This window comes from Haemaphysalis longicornis, unplaced genomic scaffold (genome assembly GCF_048455015.1).
Source record: "Haemaphysalis longicornis isolate Haplotype H1 unplaced genomic scaffold, Haemaphysalis longicornis Haplotype H1 scaffold_6, whole genome shotgun sequence".
Lineage (NCBI taxonomy): Eukaryota > Metazoa > Arthropoda > Arachnida > Ixodida > Ixodidae > Haemaphysalis > Haemaphysalis longicornis.
This window is the reverse complement of record NW_027526407.1, coordinates 148,571,744-148,594,724: the sequence shown is the minus strand read 5'-3', so window position 1 is coordinate 148,594,724 and position 22,981 is coordinate 148,571,744. Positions and strand designations below refer to the sequence as shown.

General features: G+C 43.8%; 1 long non-coding RNA gene across 2 annotated transcripts; it reads left to right on the top strand.

Moving 5' to 3' along the window:
* The first annotated feature begins 9,539 nt into the window (after window positions 1–9,539).
* On the top strand, window positions 9,540–17,410 carry LOC144141188 (uncharacterized). Of its 2 annotated transcripts, XR_013316468.1 has the most exons (4): window positions 9,540–9,654; window positions 11,357–11,389; window positions 13,147–13,233; window positions 17,250–17,410. It is a non-coding gene; the product is annotated as an uncharacterized LOC144141188 (long non-coding RNA). The 2 variants fall into 2 exon arrangements; XR_013316469.1 differs by lacking the exon at window positions 13,147–13,233.
* Window positions 17,411–22,981: the final 5,571 nt, after the last annotated feature.

Sequence of the window (22,981 nt, the reverse complement as noted above, 5' to 3'; positions counted from 1 at the left end):
AATGTGCCCGGTTCGCAAACTTCATAACACTATGAAAATGATAAGTAACAGTTGTAGAATAGTGCGCGCAGAGGGAAGCCTCAACGGGATGTCATGGGAGTAGGACAGGTGCACACCACCCTCGCAGAACCCCGATTCTAGGGAGGTTGTGCATGGTCAGGCCTGCTTGCAGACTAAGACAAACAAATGAAAGAGAAGAAACTGACGCGAACACGTATTAGCTGAAAAGAAGCCGTTTAAATAAACCCGAACCAAAAGACAAAGAAACGAATGCGACGGAAAAGGCGCAACGACAATGTATTAGAAAAGAAGTTGCTCATACCAGAGTCCTTCAATGCTTCTCTCGCCATGAAACTCCAGGCCAAGTTTCGTTCGGGGACAAAGGCTACCGCGAGGGGCGCCACCGCAGATCGGAGGGCATCGCGCGGCCGCCGCTGCTCTGTAGCGAGACCGGCAGGCAGGAACGCAGTAGCAGCATGCCCGTTCGCACCAAATTTTTTCGCCACTCACAAAATGTTAAGTCCATTTAAGCGGCCCACGACACGTAAAGCGAAAGCGCACTGCTGATAAGGTGGCGAGCGTCTGTTTTATCTTACTCCGTGGTCTGATCCTTGCCAAACGCGATCTGACCACGCCCCCAGCTGCCCTACCATCAACACCAGCGCCGCGGCGCGGCAGCGTACGAAGCTCTCCCATAGCGTGATGGCGAAGTTTGATGAACAGAAAGGCATTGAAGGACTCTGGTAATACGTATCGCCAAGCTTTCGCCCTAAAATCACATAGGGAGACTGGACCGCGCCGAGAAAATTTGCGTCGACAAGCGGAAGGTTTCGATAACGTAATACGAGCAGCAACTGTTTTGAATGCGGCGCGCGTGTAACACCCCCTTTCTTTTTTTTTTTTTTGGCCAGTCGACTATAGTCACGTGAGTACACTCTGTGCCACCAACGGCACAAACTACTTCTTAGGACAAAACATTTTAAACAAAAAGCTCATATTAACGCCTGGAATAAAATATAAAATGAACTTTGTAGTGAAATATACATTAATAAAGTAAAAGAACAATAAAATAAAGTAGTTGTATAGCTTACCCCTAGAGCCACCAATGCAGCAGTGGCACGAGAAAACGCACTGAAATATGCGCCAGGCCCTAGTCGCACATTCTTGGAGCGCGCTGCCCTGGACCGATTACGTCACCTCAATAGTAAGCGCAAAGCATGAATCGCATTTTTAAATCGTTTTAACAAAGCCCCGAAATATTATCATGATTTATTGTCATCACCACAGCTGCGCCTGGCCCGAGTTTTCCTCAAACTCGGTCCTTCTGGAATAGCAACCCTGGTTTAGTGCCGTGTCGTCAGCATACATTAAAGCTCCTGAGTACAGCAATAGAGAGAAACAGCAATTCACAGGGGGTGAAAAAAAGAGTAGGTCTATTAACTGAGCCCTGTGATACTCCTGAGACCACTGACTCAGTAGAGGACACAATACCATCTTCCACAAGTATTTGCTGTTGGTCGGAAAGATTGTATTTAGGAATTCTGCCTCTAAAGTCATAATCAGGAAGTTTAGCTAACATCATGTTGTGGTTGACTGAATCGAAGGCCTTCCTTATGTCTAAGAGAACTACATGGCTGGCGTTTTATTCTTTCGGTCCTTGTTACTTCTCGGGTTAATACCCGAACCGCCGAAGACCGTTCGACCGGACAGGATGCACGTTTTGGCAAATTATACTATGTTTGGAAGCGAATGATGTAATTTGCGCAGAGAGAATCTTTGCAAATATTGTAATAATCACACCTAATACAGGTAATGGCGTGTAGATCGAGGTATTGGAACGGTCACCATCTTTGTATACAGAGGCGACTTTGCCCAACTTAAGTTCATTTGGGTGCCTACCACAGTCTTGCCAGTGGTGAAACGTCAACAGGCAAACTGCCAAAATGTCAATATTATTTTTTGTCAAATTAACTATATTATTGTCAAGCCCGGCCGCTTTACTATCATCTAAATTCTTCACCACTGATAAGACATGTGGCAGTTCTATATCAAACATGCCAAAGTTATCGGAGACTGGTCTAGAAGGGCACTTTTGAGCCTAGACTGGGCAGCCAAAGAGCGCCCGACGTCTGCAAAATATATGTTAAAACTATTATTACTGTCCTGTGTTACGTGATCAGGAAACACGCATTTATGGTAGTTTAAACCAACTGCATCTTTAACAATCTCCCAGTCTGTTTTGGCGTTGCCTTCAGCTTCTCCGACAAGCCTAGTGAAGTGTTCTTTTATCCGCTTCTTCATCTTGAAACTGATTTAGTTCTATAACGCTTCAATTGTTTGAGGTAATATTTATATTTGCTATGCTCCTTCCATTTGTAGTAACACCGGCCCTTTTTTATTGTCTCCCAAAAAGCGGGTGTCATCCAGGGGCAGAGTGTGTTGATATATTTCATATTGGTTGTAGGGGCACTTAATAAGGCAACATTTTTTTTTGAGCGTAATAAATTCCCGTATACAGTATTAACCTCCTCATACATAGCGCAGAAATCGATTTGAAATATTTTGTCTCGTGATAAATTGTGATCGACCTTTGCAGGAACTTTCCTCCTGGATGGTTTAGCATTATGAGGTTCGGCTTTTAAGGCTACACAAATAGTCACGTGGTCGGCTACCGGAAGGGGAAGCACGGCAGCAGACACATCACTGTCAATGATGCGAATGGCGTGATCAATAAGAGTCCTTGGCGTACTAGTGGTACGTGTTGACTCAGTTATTACATTATGCATGTTAAACAATTTTAGGGGAAATCTGTATTTATTTGGGATTTGGGGTATTGCTGGACAAGTTAATAATGAAGTCCCCGACAACTACTGTATGTTTCTAGTACACGCGGGAAGTTTCTGTTACCACAAACTCGAGTTCTTTCGCGAACGTTTTGACTAACGAACCGGGCGGGTGGTATACATGGCACCAATGGTTGGCCCTTTTTCAATCTGGATAAACCGTATTTGTAGATTTCCACTTGACACAGATGCGGCACGCAATATTTCCCACTCAAACAAGGCAACTCCGCCGCTCCCCCGTGATCCCGAGTTCCGTGGTTGCGATAGCAGCCTGAATCCCTGCATATTAGCTGTTTCATCACCTTTCAGCCATGTTTCACTCACGGCGATAATGTCGAAAGCAGCCTGTAAGCGTTCAATACAGGCAACCAGACTGTTTGAAACCCGGCGAAACCTTCGCTTGTTGCAATAAAAAAAAAGAAAAAAATTTGGCACTGTTTTGTTTTTTGATATCAGTAATATTAAGTATGTTGGCAAATGGTAACCTCTACTCGGAACGAGGGCTTACACAATTTTCTCCAGATCCTCTTCAGGCTGAATGTGTACAACCGTTGAGTTTTTCGCTTTCCGCATCAAAACGCGGCCCTCAGATCTCAATACAAATTTTCATTTTTTTCCTGCTTGCGCCTCACGAGCCGCTTGAACAATAGCTTATTTTGTAACCAGAGGTGTTCATTGACGCAGATTGTGTGCGTGCCCTTAAAAGACAAGGGACTCGTGTTTGGAGTTTTTTTTTAGCTGCAGACAGAAAACTATCACGGGATTATCTGGTGAGGAACCTTACCACTACATTTGGCTTATCTTTGTATTTCCATGAGACACGATGGGCCACATCAATGTCTTCATTGCCCAATTCGAGTCATGAACAATCGGCCATTTTACTCACTGTCCCCTTTACGTTTTCGTGTTCTGCGTCTTCCGTAATGCTTGAATTCAATTATGCCCTTTTTGCATCCGCCAGTTGCCTTTACCCGTCTCGGTCTAGTTTCGGAAGCACCTGGTTTTGGCCCTTGACCTCCGCTAGCTCTCGTCGAAATTGCTGAATACTATATCTTTTAAACTCTTCAAATGTCGTACTCCTGAACTTTACAGATTCGCACAGTTTACGCACCTCGGGTTTTATTTCCGAGTTGGACTGCTCGATCTTTTCGAGCTGAACTTAATCTATGACTCAGCATTCATGACAATGGCTAGGAAGCATTTTTATTTGTCTGGTGCAATTTCCCTAACGAAAATCATTAATTTTATACAACTCACACCTTAGCGGCATCATTTTGACTTTTACACCAACACATGACTTACAATGACTACGTCGCCATTGTGAAGAGGAAGCTTGTTATGTGTCCCACGTGACCTCGGTTATCGAGACCTTTATTTGATCACCCACATGGCGTAGTTGCTTCAACAAAATTTTTAACCAAATCTATGATTCAGCGCGACTGGTCCCAATTATAACCAGGAAGCAGCTTTTATTTGTCCCTACTTAATTTGCCTCGTCGAGAACGGCAATTTTTATTGCATTTGATCTAAGGCATCAGTATGAATTTTAACCTAGTCTAGGACTCACTGCGACTGTGCCGCGATTATAACAAAGAATTCCCGGGCTGTCTCCGCTAACCTGAAACCTTCGCAGAGGCGAAGCATTCAGTGTATTCAGTGTAATATTGGCGCCTTGGAGTTTTTGGCAACGGAGATGAACCCGTTGGGGGGTGGATGTATACAGGTTTGCTGGAAAAGTCTCGTGTCCTTGAAGCACGTAGCGTTCTATCGCGAGGGGCAAACGAGTCTCCCGGTACATTTCTAGTTTGTGTTACGAAGCGTTTCAGCGTGAGGCGTAAATGAGTGACCCTGTATTTCAGCAGCGTGACTACATAAGCCGACAATTATGACGACGGCAGGAGATCCCAGCAGCCCCAGCACCTCTGGTGCTTCCCCCTTAAAAGAAATTTTTTTATCACAAGTGACTCCGCTCATTGGAGCCTTCATTTTGATACCCAACGCTCCCTAGCAGCAGTTGTTTGAATTTTAACCTTATCTATGACCAGCCATGACTATCTCATGTGTGGTCATTACTTAAGCTAAATGCACGGAGACGGGGCTTCATTTCTGAAAATTTAAGATGTAGTAGATTCGGGCCTTTATAATCAAGCAAGCATGCATGCAAGCAAAAACAATGGCTTTCCCATGGACGCCTGGTATTCACAGAATCGTGGGAATAGTTGGCGTGGCTACAGGGCGTTTTGTGAGGCTCCAGAACAGAACTCTCCAGAGGCTGCAGAATAGAAGAATTCTACCATGAACAGCTTCGATATAAATGAACTGAGAGAACGTCACATTGCTCAACGCCCTTTATTTCTCCCCTGGGCCCCAACTAACCATCGAGCCTGAATCCTCTTTGTTATAAACACGCAGCCTATATCGTGCGTTTGGTATCCAATACATACATTCATTTTCTTGTAAGCGATTCTCATCAACATGACCTAGTAAGTATAGCTTCAATAAATCCGCACTGGCGATTGTTTCCGGCCTCAGTGCAGTTACGACATCATGTCTTTCTTTCCAAACACGAGAATATCAGCGCACGAGTTTGCACCCGTACATTTCGTGAACCCGCGTAAACTTTCAGAACTCCGAATTTACGTGCATTCCGAGTTTTTCTGAGTCTGTCTGAATTCTGAGTCTATTTTGAGTTCCGATCCTGGGTAAGTTCTGAGTTTATTTTGAGTGTTGAGCCCCAGAGAGTTTGGAGTCCATTTTGAGTTTTGAGGCCAAGGTATTTTTCAATCCATTTTAAGTTCTGAGCCCGAATGGGTTTTGAGTTCATTTTGAGTTCTTAGTCCGAGTGAGTTCTGACTGTCTTTTGAGTTGTGAGCCTGAGTGAGCTCTGAGTTTATTTTGAGTTCTGAGCCCAAGTGAGTTTTCATTCCATTTTGAGTTCCCAGCCCGAGTGAGATCTGAGGCAATTTTAATTTCTGAGCGCGACTGAGTTTTGAGCATATTTCGAGCTCTGCCACAGGGAGTTCTAGTACATTTTCAGTTCTGAGCCCCAGTGAGTCTTCAGTACATCTTGAGTATTGAGCCCAAGTGGTTTCTGTGTCCATTTCAGTTCTGAGCCCGATTCAGTTCGGCACCCGAGTGAGTTTTGATCCCGTGTGAGTTCGAAGTGTCACGTTCGTTGTGAGTCTGAGTTTGAGTAAGCCGGTCTAACTTTCCCAAAGTATCGATGCCACTACCTTTCCTCGTACAATTTGCGTAGGCGATGGCAACACAGCCAACCCGCATCGGCAAGCCTTCACACGAAGACAAACTCTATACCGGCGCGCGTCCAAATCAGCCACACTGCGTACCCACCGCATACCAGTCTGAATGTTTTTCCAACGACCAGGCCATCCCCAGCGAGCACATGCTCTGACCGCGACGTCATGATTACCGTGTGATATACCCCGGGAGAGGTAATCGGGAGGTATCGCCAACTCAATATGATCCAGCGTTCTTCCGAATTTTATGATCTTGCATTTAGCAATACCTTCTTGCTTTGCTAAGATGCTTTGAAATCTTCTGTCCTATTTCCTCCTTCTCGTATAAGTACTGGTAGCTTGCGATTACCCTCGTACGGTTTTAGTCGGTATGTCTACGTTACCTTCATTTTCTTTTGTTTGAAGTGCTGGTAGCTTCTAAAGGTAATGAATCTCCGTTTCTTTTCTTTTACAGAGGTCCGTGTGGTTTTCCTACTTTTGCGAGTTTATTCCTTTCTTTTAATGTCTATCATCAACCTGCTCATCACCAACATGTGGTTGCCGTTCCTGACCCGACTTGGCGTCTGGACATCCTGCGCAACGTCCGGATTGTCACTTATAACGCAGTTTATGTTTTCGATATTCGGTTGAGGAAAATTTACAGGCCGTTTTCTCACTTATTCGCTTGCCCCACATTCTATTCGCGGTACCCGCACTTCTTTATCTTACTGATCAAATAAAGAAGTCATCGACGAGGGCTTACTTTTTGGGGCTGTTTTTATTGACCTTACAAAAGCATTTGATACAATTAACCACCCAATCCTACTAAACACAAACGTGAATCATGTGGCAGTCTGGCCCTCCTTTCGGACTCATTCACTGTTATTCGATCGATCGGTTTCAATTTGGCAAATTATTGGTCACTTTTCCTCCGCAAAAACAAATACCAGGGGAGTTGCTCAGGGTTCTGTTCTTGGTCCTCTACTTTTCTTGTTATTTATTAATGATTTGCCTAGTGTGCTTCAAAGCTCTAAATGTTTGTTATATGCGGATGACACCAGTATGTTTACGTCCAGCAGCAATCCCATCGCACTTCAAAATGCGCTAAACACGGACCTTATAAGCATTCACCAGTGGTGCGTGAATATTCAACTGCAAATTAGCGCTACAAAAACCACATTTATGGTATTTCATTTTCCACAGAAAACGGTTACCCTGACTCTTTCAGTTGTAATAAATTATCATACAATGAGTGCTTCAGACAGCACTCGGTTTCTTACCGTCATTTTCTATAAACATCTGAAGTTCGATGCATATGCACAGTCACTTCTTAAAAAAAGTTTCTGTCGGTATTCACTTCATTCTGAAAGCGCGACCACAGTTTCCACAACATGTTATCCTCTCACTTTATTACACTTACATTCACAGCCATCTTTCATATTGCTTATCAGTTTGGGGAAAGACGTGCGACACACATATAGATAATCTACGACGCCTCCAACAACCAAGCCATGCGGCTAATGACGTTCAGTCCTTACCTTTGTCGCTCCATACACGTATACGTTGACTTAAACATGCTTCCCCTTAATGAATTTTTTACTTTGATGTTAGCAGTGATGATGTTTCGCCTAATTCATCTCGATGTGCGCATAGAAAGGTTCATCCCTGAACTTTTAACGAGTAATAACAGAACTCGGTTCTCAGTGCGTGAAGTTTGCTTTTACCCAAAGCTCGCACAAACTACGGGAAAACGACTGCTTAAGTTTCTGATGTCTCCGTGTGGAACTCAATTCTTCCTGAAATCAGTCTTTAAAATCAGGTGAAAATACCTAATTAATTAACTAACTAGACCATGCTGGATATAGCCCTAATAAGGAAATTAAAATTGGTTCATTTTTTTTACTTTCTGCTTTTTGCATACTGCTTTGTTGAGTGGTATGTTACGTGTCTAACTTGTGTAAGTTAGACACGTGTAAGTGTAAGTGGAGAGGTACACAATCTACCGAAAACCTTGTTTTATACAAGCTTTAGTCCTGCTCTTATATTATTGCAGGCTTGTTATTTATCGTCGTTATTTTTTGAAAATTATGTAAAGTGTTTTCGTTTCCTTTGATCACGTTATTACTTCGTACTTACACATTGTACAAAAAAATTTTGCCATTACGCTCATTGTTTGCTGCATACTATGCATCATCTAATCCACAATGTGTTAGAAGGTCCCTCCGGCAGTTTTTACTCTGGGTCGTCCTCATTTACCCCGCTTGTTTGTTCATCTTATCTGTACGTTAACCCTTCAATAAATTTGAAACTTAAAATAACTTCAATTCCTCTCCGGAAGTACGACCAGTGTATATTATTGGCTGTTCCGGCTTTGTATCAAATATCTTCCAGCTACTTGTCCGCAATGATATTCTAAAGTACTTTTGAGCCAACGTCTCCCATAAGCATTATGTACAATGCTGTTCCCCTTATAATTGCTGATTCGGCATCCTTCAAGGAACCATCTACACCTTTATCACCGCAGCTCAATGTCGGTTCGCGGTGTTGTCTATCGTTGCCATTGCATGTTTAATTTGATCATACCGGTGGCGACGTTTTCGTTTATGCTGTGGAATTCGTCTACATGGCGCGCTATTTTTTTTGCATAATTAGTTCAACCCGACGTTTCCTCCTCTCTTGGTGTCTTTCAACTCCACAAAACATTAACCTGTTCTTAAACGCCCCGTTTGCTATCCTATCCCTGTTACATTTCAAGGTTCCTTTAATAGCACAGCTAGCCTTTCCTTGATAGAGAGAGTTTGCGTGTCGCACTTCGCAAGTTCTTATTCCGAAGGCGACCGGTCTCAACAAGGAGATCTGCAGCCTTATGTGCCACTGGTCTGTCCACCATCGTGCGCTCTACTGTCCAAGCCTGGTTGTTGGAATATTGTGACGTTGTCACCTAGTTATATGCTGGGTTTGCCAAGTAAGGTTATAGTGAGTGAATGTTAATTGCCTCAAAGGCAACCTTCAGAATACGGGGCAAATACCAACTGTGGTCTTCCTGTTATTCGAAGGCTCCCAATCTGTGCGTGTTGTATCGACATTCAGCATCTCCGGGGAGTCTCCTCGTTAATTACTTCCCGGATGTGGAGCGTATTTTGTGAGACTTCTTCCGCAGAAGGACGTCATTACGAGCGCGAGTGAGGGTCATTCCTCTATGACTCCGCTTTTCGCTTTTTATGCAGGAAAAACAAGAAACCAGGAGAATTCATTTTAGGGGTCGTGCCGGGGAACGCTTCTTTAACATATGTCACAAAATAACGTACCTAAATCTACATTTAGCTTACTTTTTTTACATGAATAAAAACCGGCGACGCATAACCCTGGAAGATACAGAGACCCGCCTGTTTTTTCCGGGTGCTAATTGGTTGGTATCATTAAAAGCGGATACGAGAACTTCCTGCTCAGGTTCCGGCCAGTAACTGTGAGAGCTCCCAGCAAACAAGGGGCTTCTTAATAAAAGGTCTCAGCGAATGTTGCTTCAGAGCTTTCGTGTTCGGCAGAGTAACTTCGATTTCCCAACAAACGCAGAGGTAAGCCCACTGCGCCGATTTGTATTTAAGTGTCATTCCGGCGAGCTTGTAGCCAGTTGGTGTGCAGTTACATCTTAAAGCTGACAATTAGTCAAGTCATAAACCTGATTTCAGAAAAGTGCAACCAAATTTTCCGAGGTCCTTTTGTCAATGTTGTTAACGTGCAGCTTTACACAAAACGATGATGATTTCTGAAATGAAACTCGCGAATGCCTGAAGTTCAATTGGTGTGCGTCGAGGAGCACGACAACAATGTATTTTTTGCTAAAAAACACAAGATCCGATGGCAATTCTCATCCTTACACGCCTAAGCAGGGTTAATGAAGTGTAGACATGAATTTCTGGAGGACAAAATGAACAAACTGACCATGGTATATGCACAAATATCCGAATTATTAGGGTAGTCTACAGGAAAATTACAAATTTTACTAGAGAAGTACAGGCGTTGGTTATTCTCAAACTTTTCCGTGAAAATGTGTCGGCTTTATGCGCCAAAGCTGCATCTCGGTTATGGGGTACCCCGCCATGTAAGACCAGGGGGTAATAACGTAAACCACATAGACATTTTTAACGGGCGCCGATAACTGTATACACGAAAGTTCTTGTTTCTCATCCGCGTAATACAAAGAGTTCCGGAGCAGGGGTCTAACGCGCGCCATCGTGGTTATCAGCGAAACGATGTAACTACTGAGCCACAAAACCAAAACACCATGAAATAGATTCGATATAATAGCCTAAGTTATTTATATTTTTGCATGAGCTTTTTTGCCACAACAGAAATGAATAATTTGTGGTTTTTACCGTTAGTGTATATAAGAGACAATCGCTGCCTTTCTCAAAAAAATCTCAATGTATTTAGTCATTTTCTTTCACAATATTTACTCTACAGATACTTTTATATTAGCTAAAACGCCTACCAAAATAGCAGTGTTTTCTAAAACAGAATATGCGCTGCGCAGAAACAAAGGAAGTTGGGTTATACGGCCTGCAATATTGTGGTTGTGTTCGTTATCATTTATGCAGATCGAGCGAAAGAAAGCGACCGCTTATGTTTCAAAGCGCGATATCTTGCATGCTCAGCACTGAGTTGAAATCTTACGTGGTTTTCGAAACGTTTTTTTTTTTATATTCATGCTTTCACCTCCTGTAAAAGCAAAAGAAGGTCAATAAGAGAAGGCCACTCCAAGACTGTCTGTCTCAGACAAAGCTGGTTGCTCACTGCCACCTGTAGGGAGCACATAAATGTAGAGTAAACATTTGAACGTATAATTGCATACACCTGGGGCCAGCAACCTTTCGAGGTGGACGGCGGAGTTGCATGAAGCCTACACCGCACGTCGTACCGGATGTGAAATTGGAGGGGAGGGCGGGGGGGCAGGTGAGGGGATTTGGAGGTGGTGGTGCTTGTTTGTACCAGTGGGAAAAAAGGAAAAAGAAACGTTATGTATAGCTAAGTGCAAAGATCGGGCAATGCCAACTAGAATCGATCTCGTTCTTTCAATAGTTAACCCTGTTTGGAATTAAAGTTGCTATGTCAGCGTTCAGCTAAATTGGAAGTGACAAGATAAGGGGGATTTTGATGCCATGCTGGGGCCACATAATACTACGCCGGGGCCAGCATGCGGCCCACGGGCTGCAGCTACCCGACTCCGGGTGGACACCATCCTAAACCCCACCCATTGCACATTTTCTTTGCTGGCAGGTTCCTGAAGACAACATGGCACTATCCCAATCGGTATGGTAGCGTTTCTTGATCTCGCACATTTTTCTTTCCTATGTGTTTAATATGATTTACAAGCATCTGATATAGCAGTGGCCGGTTTGAGTTTTAATTACCGCAATGTTTTGCAGAGAACTGCACAAAGTTAGCTAATATTTCTGCAATGGTAACATTTGAAGCGCAAGTTTGTACGATATAGTCCGGCAAGCCAATGGCGCACAATAAAAACGTTGGCAGCAACATATTATCTAAGAAAACTATCTCAGCCGGCCAGCTTACTGTTTTTTTATAATCTATCTATAACGTGGCCCGTTCTGGTCACAAATCCAGTCATAATAATAATATAACGTGGCCCGTTCTGGTCACAAATCCAGTCATAATAATAAAAAAAAATCTAGTCTGTTCGTTCTCAGGCTTAGGTGCGTGTACATGAACGGATTTTAACGGCTGTGGTGTTTTAGCTTTTTGTCCCACCATATATAGTTACCAGAAAAAACGCCAACAAAAAATACCGAGTACATCGGGCGTGTGCCTTGGGGTTAGCGCCTGACATCGGCCAGGGTTTCGCCACGTGAGGAGCTGGAAGAAGAAGCTCGACAGTCAAGAAAACGCTGTCCAGATTTCTTGGAGTAATCTCACGCGTGCTCTTCTACTCGCCAATTCACGTGCATTCCCTATAGAGTTGGGATCACAGGAACTAAGTTCGAGCTTCAGACGCCGACATGACGAAGGAGGGTGCCGGGGACTCGAGCGCGCGTTAAGGTGATCCATGTGAGATAGAGATGTGAAAGGCTGCGGACGTTTTCCACCTATCCAGACCTATCAGTGATAGAGTGGCTTAACAGGCAAGTTTGAAGTCTATGTGAGGTGCAACAGCCGAATCTCCGACGGAGGGTCTTGGGCCGCCAGCTCTGCTGTTTCTCCAGCCTTCCGCCGCTAGTGTAAGCACCAAATTTTCATTGAAATATAAAAAAAATGACGAAGTATTTGCTCATACAAAACGTCCCAAAATTAGCATAATTGTTACGTTAATTTTAAGTACTGATAGAGCTACCAACATGTGTAGAATGACCAACCATTGTGCAACTGCGATCATGATTGTATTGGTACTAGGTATGTACCGTTGCCCTGTTTGGTGCGTGGAGGTAGCGTTTAGTGAACTTGTTCCAGTTAAGTATTTGTAATATGGCATTGCCATGACATGTACAGCGCACTAACCACATGGGGATGTTTCCATGCACGGTGATCTTGGAGCGATCACTTCTATTATTGCCGTGCGTCAGCGGAATCAGTGGGAATAAGGTTGTGTCACAGACTTCTGTTTGTTCAGGTAGAGATGGGGATGATTTCATTTTCTCGCTCCCCTATCTGGATCAATTGCTCATGTTCTACAGTTCCGCTACGTTCTTATCAGGCGCTTTCTCTTCATAGATTTGCCTCTGTGATTTCGTTGTACATGTTGATAATCCCAATTTTGTTCTTACGTATTCTGGATCGTTCTCAGAAGTACTTATGATATAAATTTTCGCACCCATTCCAACTGTCTCTTTCACCGCCATTTGTTTGCGAGGAATTGTTACTTGCCGGTACAACTGCCGGTTTTCATACTGAATTTTGAAGTGATGTGTTTTCTTGGCTAGTGCTGTTGCATTAACCATCTCGAAATACTATTTCCTCGGCCTCCCAAAGTGACCACACTAACATTATAAATATATAAAACCCTCAATAAATATCAATCGAGCAATAACTTTTACTCTGTGTCTCTGAAACAGTTTTGCAGGTGCTACATCTTTCTCGCCGTTCTGCTTCTGGCCCACTTCATATTTGAACCTGCGACGGCTGGATGTCAAACAGCAGTCGTGAGTAATAAAGACCTTCCGTCACACGTATATCATGAAGATAGAATTATATCTAGCTAAGCAAACACACACTCATACGTATAAAAGAGAACACACGCATGCATGAACAGTCATCCACAGTCATAGCTGGAGCAACGCTTTACCCACTTACCTTATTTGGTCTAAACTAATTTAGTCAACACTGTGGATTTTTTTCAATTTTTTGGTTCATCTAACTCCTCCACATTCGTTTGAACAGTTTTTCATGGGAATGTTTGCGATATTCCACGCTAAAATCAACTCTCAAGGAAAGCCTGTGGTGCACACGCACATACATACATACATACATACATACATACATACATACATACATACATACATACATACATACATACATACATACATACATACATACATACATACATACATACATACATACATACATGCGTACATACATACATGCGTACATACACACATAGTGCATTTATAGGCACATACATATCAGCATTTAAGGGTTTTAATATGTATCTTCCGAGACACATATTGCACCTAGTTAGTAAACAGAGAGACACTCGATTGTAAGCTGTCCTCGTGATTAGGTTCGATCATATATTAGGAAACAATTTAGACAGTCACGCTGTTGGTAAATCTAACAGAATCTTTCTAAATTGTGAGCGAAAGAGCAGGAAGTTAAGTAATATATTTCTAGGTAAACAATTTCTGGTACTGTATACCGTGAAATAAGCAACATCACTATTTTGGAAAAGAAAGAAAAAAAGAATCTCCAACACTACTGTAAAGGAACGCAGAAAATGAAACATGCTTATGGTTATTGGTACTGCAGTCCATAGTTGTATGCCTGCAAAAAAGCAGTTTGCCGTAATAAGTGAACGCCTTAGGTTAAAATAAATTAGAACGCCGTGCAAATCTTGTTGAGTTAGTGAGTTGTGTTAGTTAAGTGTTTGCGAGGTGGGAGTCTAAAGAGCTACTTATGAAAATGTCGTGTGTACAAGCCCCAAAAACGGGGCGCCTAGTTTTAGCGAAAAAACGCGTTCGCAAGAGGATATTCACAATGCTGTTGATGGCAATCGCTGGTACGTTGTAGGGGCTGAAAGTAGTTTTGGTTTTTTAAAGGATTGCGGCATAAAAAAACGAGTAGAATATTTGTTTGCCCATGGCAATCTCCAGTAATTAAGACTTCTCTGAACAAAAGCATAGTATGAAATATGTGGGTATGCTTCAAAAATCATTTCAAGATGTCATTAGTTCCCTTAGTGAAGGACAATTATTTGTAAGCGACCTAATCTGGAGAATGAGTTTGCGAAGGGTGTCGAGTATAACTACAAAGAATGCTGCTTTGTTAATACAGAATGAACTTGCGGCCTGACCGAAGAAATGTCATAAAAGCTGGATTCTTCTTACGGTTATTCAATAATAATATTATATAATAAATTATTAACACATAGAAACACGTTTGAGGAGCTCAAGTCGTTTTTTGGGAGCGGTCGAGTGCCCAGGGGTGGAATCGAGTGCCACACATACCTACAGACAGGCCATAATCTCCCATTTAGGCCACTTCCGCAAAACTATTGCCTTTAAAAGAGAACATGGGGGGTGTTTTCTGGAGGTTAAGTCGTACCTTCGAAGCGGTTGGGCGGCAAGCGGTAGAATCGGGCGACACACAAAAAGGCACACAGACAATATTTTTGTGTTTTTGGGCGCTCAACCACCATTATCGTGTTAAAAAGATTACATAAGGGCGTGTTTCGGGAGCTATAGTCGTTCCTTGGAAGCGGTTGGGCGGCGAGTGGCGGAGTCGAGAGACAGACAAAAATTCCCAAAGTTTTCTTGTTCAGGGCGCCAATGCCCGATCGTGTATAAAAGCGAACAAAGCCCGATCGTCTTTAAAAAAGTGCTGAAGTCGTGCCATGGCGCCGATCGGGGGCAAGTTGTTGTTTATAGTGACAGCCAGCCAGCTAGCCAGACAGACAGACAGACAGACAGAAAAACACAGATATTTTCGCGTTTAGTGTGCTCAAGGAAGACTATCATCCTCAAAAGAGATCCTAGGGGCGTGTTTGAGGAGCTTAAGACATTCCTTTGCAGCGGTCGAACAGCCAGTGGTACCGTTGAGGGACAGACAGAGACAGACAGACAAACTTTTCGTGCTTACGGCGCTCAATAATGACTATGGTCTTCAAAAGAGAAGTTAGAGGGTGTTTCAAGATCTCAAGTCTTTCCTTGGGAGCGGTCAGGTGGCATGTGGCGGAGGGCACAGACAGACAGACAGACAGCATACAGACGAACACACAGACAGACAGACAGACAGACAGACATACATATAGACAGACATGCAGACAGGCAGACAGGCAGGCCGACAGACAGACAGACAGACACCTTTCTTCTTTGTTGGCGCTCAGGAAAACTATATATCGTGTTTAAAACAGGATATAGGGGCGTATTCCAGGAGGTCGAGATGTTTCCTGGCAGTGATTGCGTTACTCGTGGTTGATTCTGGTGACAGAACGACAGACACACTGACGTACAGACTCAGACCAAACAGACAAATAGACTGACCGAGAGACACATTTTTGCTTTGAGATCACTCAGGAAAAACTACATATCGTCTTTTAAAGAGGATATACGGGAGTATTGCAGGAGCTCAAGATGCTTCCTTCCAGCGGTTTGGCTACACTTGGTTGATTCTAGTGACAAAACTACAGAAATACTGACGGACCGAGACTCACACCAACAGATACACAGGCAGACAGACATACGGACAGACAGACAGACGCCTTTTTGCTTTGAGGACGTTCAGGGAAAATCAGATATCGTCATTAAATGAGGATATTGGGGCGTATTTTTTGTTGATGTTTCCTGGCAGCGGTTTGGCTACACGTGATTGAATCTAGTGACAGAACGACAGACACACTGACGGACAGACAGACAGGGGGACAGACAGACAGACAGACAGTCAGACAGACAAGTGGGGCGACAGTCAGACAGGTGCACGGACAGGCACATTTCCGCGTTAAGGTACCCGAAGATGGACTACCGAGGTCCACAACGGTATAAAATAACGAAAGTCTAGAAATGATTGTAAGTGAAACAGTGTGAGTGCTCTCAGAAATTCTGTAAGGCCGACAAAGACCCTGCAAGTATTCCTGCTATCTTTGTTCCTGTTATTGGTTGCATTGAAAGCTTGTGGAAAGAACGTCGCATTGTTGCACTAACCAACAAACCAAAAGGGTGTCCTCTGAAGTCTGTGGCACCACGACAATGTTTTCTGAGTGGTTTACACTTCTGCAGATTTCGCTTAATCCTGCACACATATAGAAAAAGTGCAGATCTCTTAGTAAAATACAACTGAAGATTTAGTGGCATATTCTTTCTAAAAACAGAGTCCTGCGATATTCAAACACACAAGTAGGTAAGTACCCTGTGGTCTCGGTTTGTGGTATGCCAAACCTACCTGAACAGATGCAGCCTGGCATATAAACTGGGCCTGGCCTTCACGAAGATTAACTTTCCGAGCCCGAAAAATTGGGGATCCACACGTTTTCATTTTGTCCACATGTTGAAACTTTGGAACACGCAAAAAAAGTAGCTGAAATGGTGCATAAATTCAAAAGCAGAACATCTGAGCCGAGTACTAAACAAAAAGTAAAGTCAATTTAACAAGGCAGGGTGGCGAGTTGGGCGAGTTGGTGTACTTGCATCTTGGGGAACAGCGCGAACTAACAGGGACACAACAAAAATCCCCGTTAGTTCGTGCTGTTCCCCAAGATGAATTTAACAAGGTACTTCTCCTCTCTCTTGGTTAAATTGGTACTTGTCTCATGCAACGCAACTGTCCAAGAATTGTAGTAACTTCATGTCCTACGTTATCTACGCCTAATTTTGGAACTCTGGCGTTCGAAGCTCAACGTACATGCCTGTCAAGTTTTTTTTTTTCATCTCGATTTGCTGTGATCTGATTCACGGTTCATTATTGCCTGGGAGCACGTTCGTGTCACGATTTCTATTGTATTTTTCAGTGCGGTGGCTTTCTACACTGCTGTCCAGGCCTTCAGTGCATGATGTCACCCTATGGACTGGGCACTTGCGTATCCTGACCAACGTGGCAAACTGAGATGAAAAACGGCATGTTTTCAACGGTGAAATCTCTATAACAATAAATGTTGCAAAGCATGTGAAATTTCTCATCTTATGAGTGAATGCGCGAGGATCGCTTCAGGTGACTGCGAAAGCATGTGCCAGAGCGAGTACGTTATTGTCGTTTCTAGTTGGAATTTGTAAATACGCCATGAGTCTCGATGGGCTGCTGCATCGTAATCACCAAAGTTCCTTGTGTGGTATATGGGCCTTGTTGGAGGATAGGTTGTCGTCGCAGGGACATTGGAAGCGGTCAGTTTGCTATGAGTCTCCCACTGCAGATGCAACCGTCATTGGCCAATGAATTGAATGAGTATCCGAGAAAAGTCGATATGTATGTTACGTTACAGCCAAATGTGAATACGTTAATCGCCCACATGCTCGAGGTGGCTGCTGTTCTCGCCAATCACCAATCTACTTTAGTGGGCAAGTTATGATGCCTGTATTCAGCACTTACATTAGACGAAGAACCTAATATTGAGCCAAACAACTCGAAACTTATCGCGGGCCAAGCCAAGGGTTCCTGCTGACGCCTTTAGGTTGCTAAGCCTAAGGTTATGGCTAAAATCGGGCCGTTGCAAATACAATGGGTACGTAAGGTACTCACATCATTCTCAGCTAAATGCACCGTGAAGGCAATGTAACAATAGGCCGGCACAGAACCATGTTAGCTGACATTGGGCATTTTCGTTGGGAGATTTGTGGCTACAGGTAGCCAATGGGCCACTCACGCAAGTGTAGTGTAGGCATTGTAGTCGCGAACTGGAATTTTTTAAGCGAAGGTTTATATGGGTAAACGAAAGGGACCCCAGGTGGTCCAACGTACTCAGAAAATTCCTGCGGGGAAATACTATGCGCACGCGGTAAAAAACAAATCTCAGAAGAGTTACATATAAGGGAATAAAGATTTCCTGGGTTACTCGATGGCGCAGCTGGACTCTCGCATCAACCGACGATGGTAAGTAGGAACGGCTCATCAGCGTGAGCGAAAAGGAGTCTCTCTCGAAGCACAGCGCGCAAGCAGCCAGGTACTCCGTGAAGCAAAGCTCAAACCACAACAGCAGGGAGGTTCGGCTGCTGTGCGAGCTGATCGGCGTCAGTGTCGTTGAAATGTGCCAAGCTTTGCTGGTCATCTTTCTTCACCTATTGTAAGGGCTAGAAATTTGAATAGGTTCCTGACGCCATGGATCTGAGAAGTCGGCCTTTTTCCCCAACGGGCACGGATAAGGCGTGGATGATACCCACGCAGTGAAATATGGCTTAGATGAAGAAATCATTACGGTGTCGACATCCTGGCTTTGTGCCATCAGGAACATAAAAAACGTCCATGTGTGAGATTTCGCTATGCGTCAGAGATCCCCAGCTTGTAGAAATTAATCCGAATCCCTCCGCTGGGACGGGCCTCACAGCGCAGATGTAGCATCACTGTTGTAACCAGGAAAAACTGCAAATTTTATTTTAATTACCTCGGGCGCCCTCGATGTTATGGTGTTTAATTATCTCTTTCGCAACCGCGGAAAAGGCTGATTTTTGACATTCTCGATTTTTGTGAAATTTGTATTTCATTTGGCATTGTTATATATGAAATGGTACGCATGTAATCGAGCTTTCGGATAAAAATGACGCCAGGGTAATAAATTGAGAACTATTTGTAATTTTACCTGCTAATACAGCAAATAACGCACGAAACCGAAGTAAACAAAATATTTAAATACAGCCGAAGAAAGCTGCAAAATGAAATTCAAACTTCTGGAATATGCAAAATGTTCCACATGAGGTCAGTTAACATTCCGGAGACTTTTAATTCTGTACATAACAAACTCCATCTTTCATGGCCCTTCAAGCTAGGGGTTGTGACCGCTGTGCCACTCAGAAAAGCAGTTCCGCGGGGACGTGAAGCATAGGAGCATTTCGTATGTGCGGCATTTGATATATGTTTTTTGTTCTAAATCCTTCTTTCAATAGAACAGCTTGCAGTTCTTCGATTTCTCCATTTTCAGTGGTTGGGGGCAAATTGGCTCTAGAGCTGGATATGACGCGCGGTCTTGATCGACGTCATTATAATCCAAGATCTGCTGAATGACCTGCCCACTAAAAGCAAGCGGGTCGAATCTGGCATTTTGGACTACTCTATGACTCCTTGGCTTTCTTTTCGATGGCCTTGGTAGAGGATGAAACTGTTGATACACGCTATGTCCAAGCAATGAAAAAACAGAGATTTCCACCAGCGCACGCATTTCCTGAAGACATTGTTGGTTTAAATTATTTGGTACGATGTATCCACACCCAGCATACCAGCATTGTAGTCTTGGACAAGCAGGAGCCGCTTGAGTGCACTCAAAGTCCACCTGTCACCTGTCTCCTGCCTTCGCTGGGCTGGGAAAAACTTGTTGGCTGTATGAATAGAATTTAGGATGTTCCCAACGCGTCGGTCTTTCCATTGCAAATATAAACTGTTGCCATCGCGAAGCCACTGAACGTCTCCGTGCTGAGCTCTTCGTTCCCTCGCAACATTCTTCAGCTCCTTTGAAAAATACCGGCAATGGTTCTGTGTGGTACCTCAGGCAAGGGCTTTGCGCTCCAGCAGGTGGTAAAAAGTTTCGCAGAAATGTAGCAGTTGTCCGTGTAAATCCTGCACCACTGGTCTAGGTGCATAAAGAACAAGCTGCTGACCAGATCAAACGCTGGGCCGTGTGGTCCTGGTCTTTCACGCTTACCTGTGTATACTGAGACCTAAAGAGTATACCCTGTTTCGGAGTCGGCCAGTACCCATGTTTGTACCACCACTAGGTCACCTTGTTCGGCATATAGTACCACATTCCTGAACTGGCTTTTGACTTCACCATACGTTCGCCTACCGAGAGATCCCTCTTTGGTAGAAAAACATTTGATTACGCTTGATGGATATGCTTCAGAAGCCAAGGTAGTTTCCGGGTCTTGCGAATAGAGACTTTACTTGCACAATCGTCCGGCTGTGATACGTGGAGGTAGACTAGTAGAGCTACAAACCAGGTTCGAGGCATGATGTTTCGTGGGAGAAGGCCACTGTATATACTTCCCGTGCTCCGGTATGGGTGCAGTCAAAGAACGTCAACAATTCTCATGTAGATAATGATCGCAATCAAACGCATCCTCTCTAGCAGAGTAACTTCTTTTCACAAGCCATCACGATGAGAATAGCTCGGCCGGTTGCAAATATTCATCCAGGCGTACTTGGTGGTGTTGTCACACAACATCTTGATTAATTCAGCCGTAAAAAAACGTCATAAGAAAATCAACGTTCTTGCGAACTTCCGGGAGCCGCTCCGCCGTGTTGAATGGATATGAAAACCGACCGGGCTGTTGCTTAGGCTCAAACTTCACACCCCTTGGCGCATTGGGAAAAATATCTCCACGGTATGTAGCCTAGACCATAGCGAAACAGCTGTCGTCAGTTACAAAGACCACACGCTGTATTTATACAAGCAGGGCGCTGAAACTAAACTTACGTGCGCACAGTGGCTGATGTCTCCGGCTGGTGAGATAAGGTGTTACTGTGTGAACTGAAATGTACTGATTGAACATCATCACTGGACTTCTCACTGCTGCTCTCGTGAAAAGAAACGAAATTTGAAGCGGCAGAAGTGCTTGGCTTCGCCTTTCAGTACGGAGGCACGCGCGAAGAAGCAGCCACTATGATTGCCAAACTACGCCGTTACCCCGACGTGAACTTTTTTTTTCTCGTGGCCTCCTTGCGTTGAAAGCAGGAAAACGAAAGCGAAACCAAAACATTTGTTCCTACTGAACACATCAGGGGTGAGGGCGCCACTTATCCGGAGTCTGAAATAAATATTTTCCGGTGCAGTCAAAACGTCATTACCGTACTATCGATCGCTCATCGCGCGGTTGCTAATGGTTATAATGTAGCGTTTCTGTTTCTAGAGCAGCAAGGCCGTAAGCGCACTAACGTCTTGAAAAATGTTTGCACAAACTGTCAAGTAGGAGTTTAGCGAGAGCGCGTAACCAGTTTTTTCCAGCATCTTTACTACACAGCGATGCCCTTTCTTGCCGGCTTCCTTACTATACACATCGGCTTTGCTTCAAGGACAGTTAACGGCCAATATATAAGAAGTCCGTGGTAAATGTATTCATTTAAGATTGGAATTAAACCGCCGCAATACACCTGGAATATGAGGTGCTTCGTAGTGGAGGAGTCCGGATTAATTTCCCCTTTTGGGGATCTCTACAGTGCGCTGAAATCTCAGCATATCTGCTATTTCGGTTTTTGCCTCAATCGTAAAAGCGGCCACCGCGGCGGCAGTACAACCCACGTTTTCGGTCTCAGCAACACTATGCCTTAACCACTGAGGTGGTTCGTGTGAAGTATGGATATACATATTTTTCAAATATCTCGATACGACTCCATATATCACAAAAGTGTGCTATACGCCCAACCCCTTTGCTGTGTACGTATACTGTATACCCCTTTACTGTATACACTTATACGTGTTAGGAACAGACTTTTGAAGAGCAATACAAGTGGTGTTTTACGAAATACATGAAAGCTGTAGGGCCTTTCATTAACAAATTTTTATGAAACTAAGTGCGACCCTGAGTCTTACATAGAGACATGTTTTCGTGTGTGGTCACTGAAGGATGATTGCGCAATTAAATCTGGCCATCAACGAATGATATGTTTGTGTGCGTGGGGCGTAACAGAGACAACAATTTAATCATTTCATGGTGTGTCGATATGTACACTTTGGCGCCTGGCCATTGAATCTAAGCTCCTCCTTCGTTTTGTGGCTGGAGAGCAGAGGTAACGGACGTCGGGGATTCACTAAGGCTATGCATAGATGCCACGTTCTTTCAACCACCGCCTCGGTGGCTCAGTGGCTAGGGCACCATGCTGTCGAGCCCAAAGACGCGGGTTCGATTCCGGCAGCGGTGGCTACTTTTCTGATGAAGGCGAAAAACGAAAACGCCAGTGCGTCGAGGTTTCGGCATTCGTTGGAAATCTCCAGGTGGTCAAAATTTATTTATTTATTTATTTATATACCTTAAGGGCCCAATAGGACATTACATAAGGGGGGGGACATACAGCAGTAATAACAACAACAAATTGCTTCAAAAATGCAGGATACAGAAATATAATCAGTCAGAATTCCAAAAAATACAGAAAATACCGCAACAAATATTCACAGAGCAAACACATTGCGAAAGCAGTACTTTTTACACAAGCAAGAGATTAGAATGACTAAAATTGGTTATCGGTTTCAAGAAAAGCAAGTAACGCAGTTTGGAAAGTTGATTGCAGAGAGTGTGCGACAACGCTAGCAGGTAGTGAATTCCACTCAATTATTGACAAAGCAAGAGGGGAAAATTGGTGTTTCTTTGTGCGACAAAATACTGGTTCTATCTTATGATCATGGTCGATACGCATAGAAGTGTACGAAGCCGGGTGAATGAGAATTAATCCGGATCCCTCCACTACGGACCACCTCGTAGCCCGAATGTAGTTTTGACGCGTTAAACCGCATAATCAATGAAAGAATCAGTGGAATATTGGATTGGTTGAAAAAAACCCCCAAAGCGGGGATGGCTCGGTTCTAGACCCTGGCGAAATGCCGTCGTG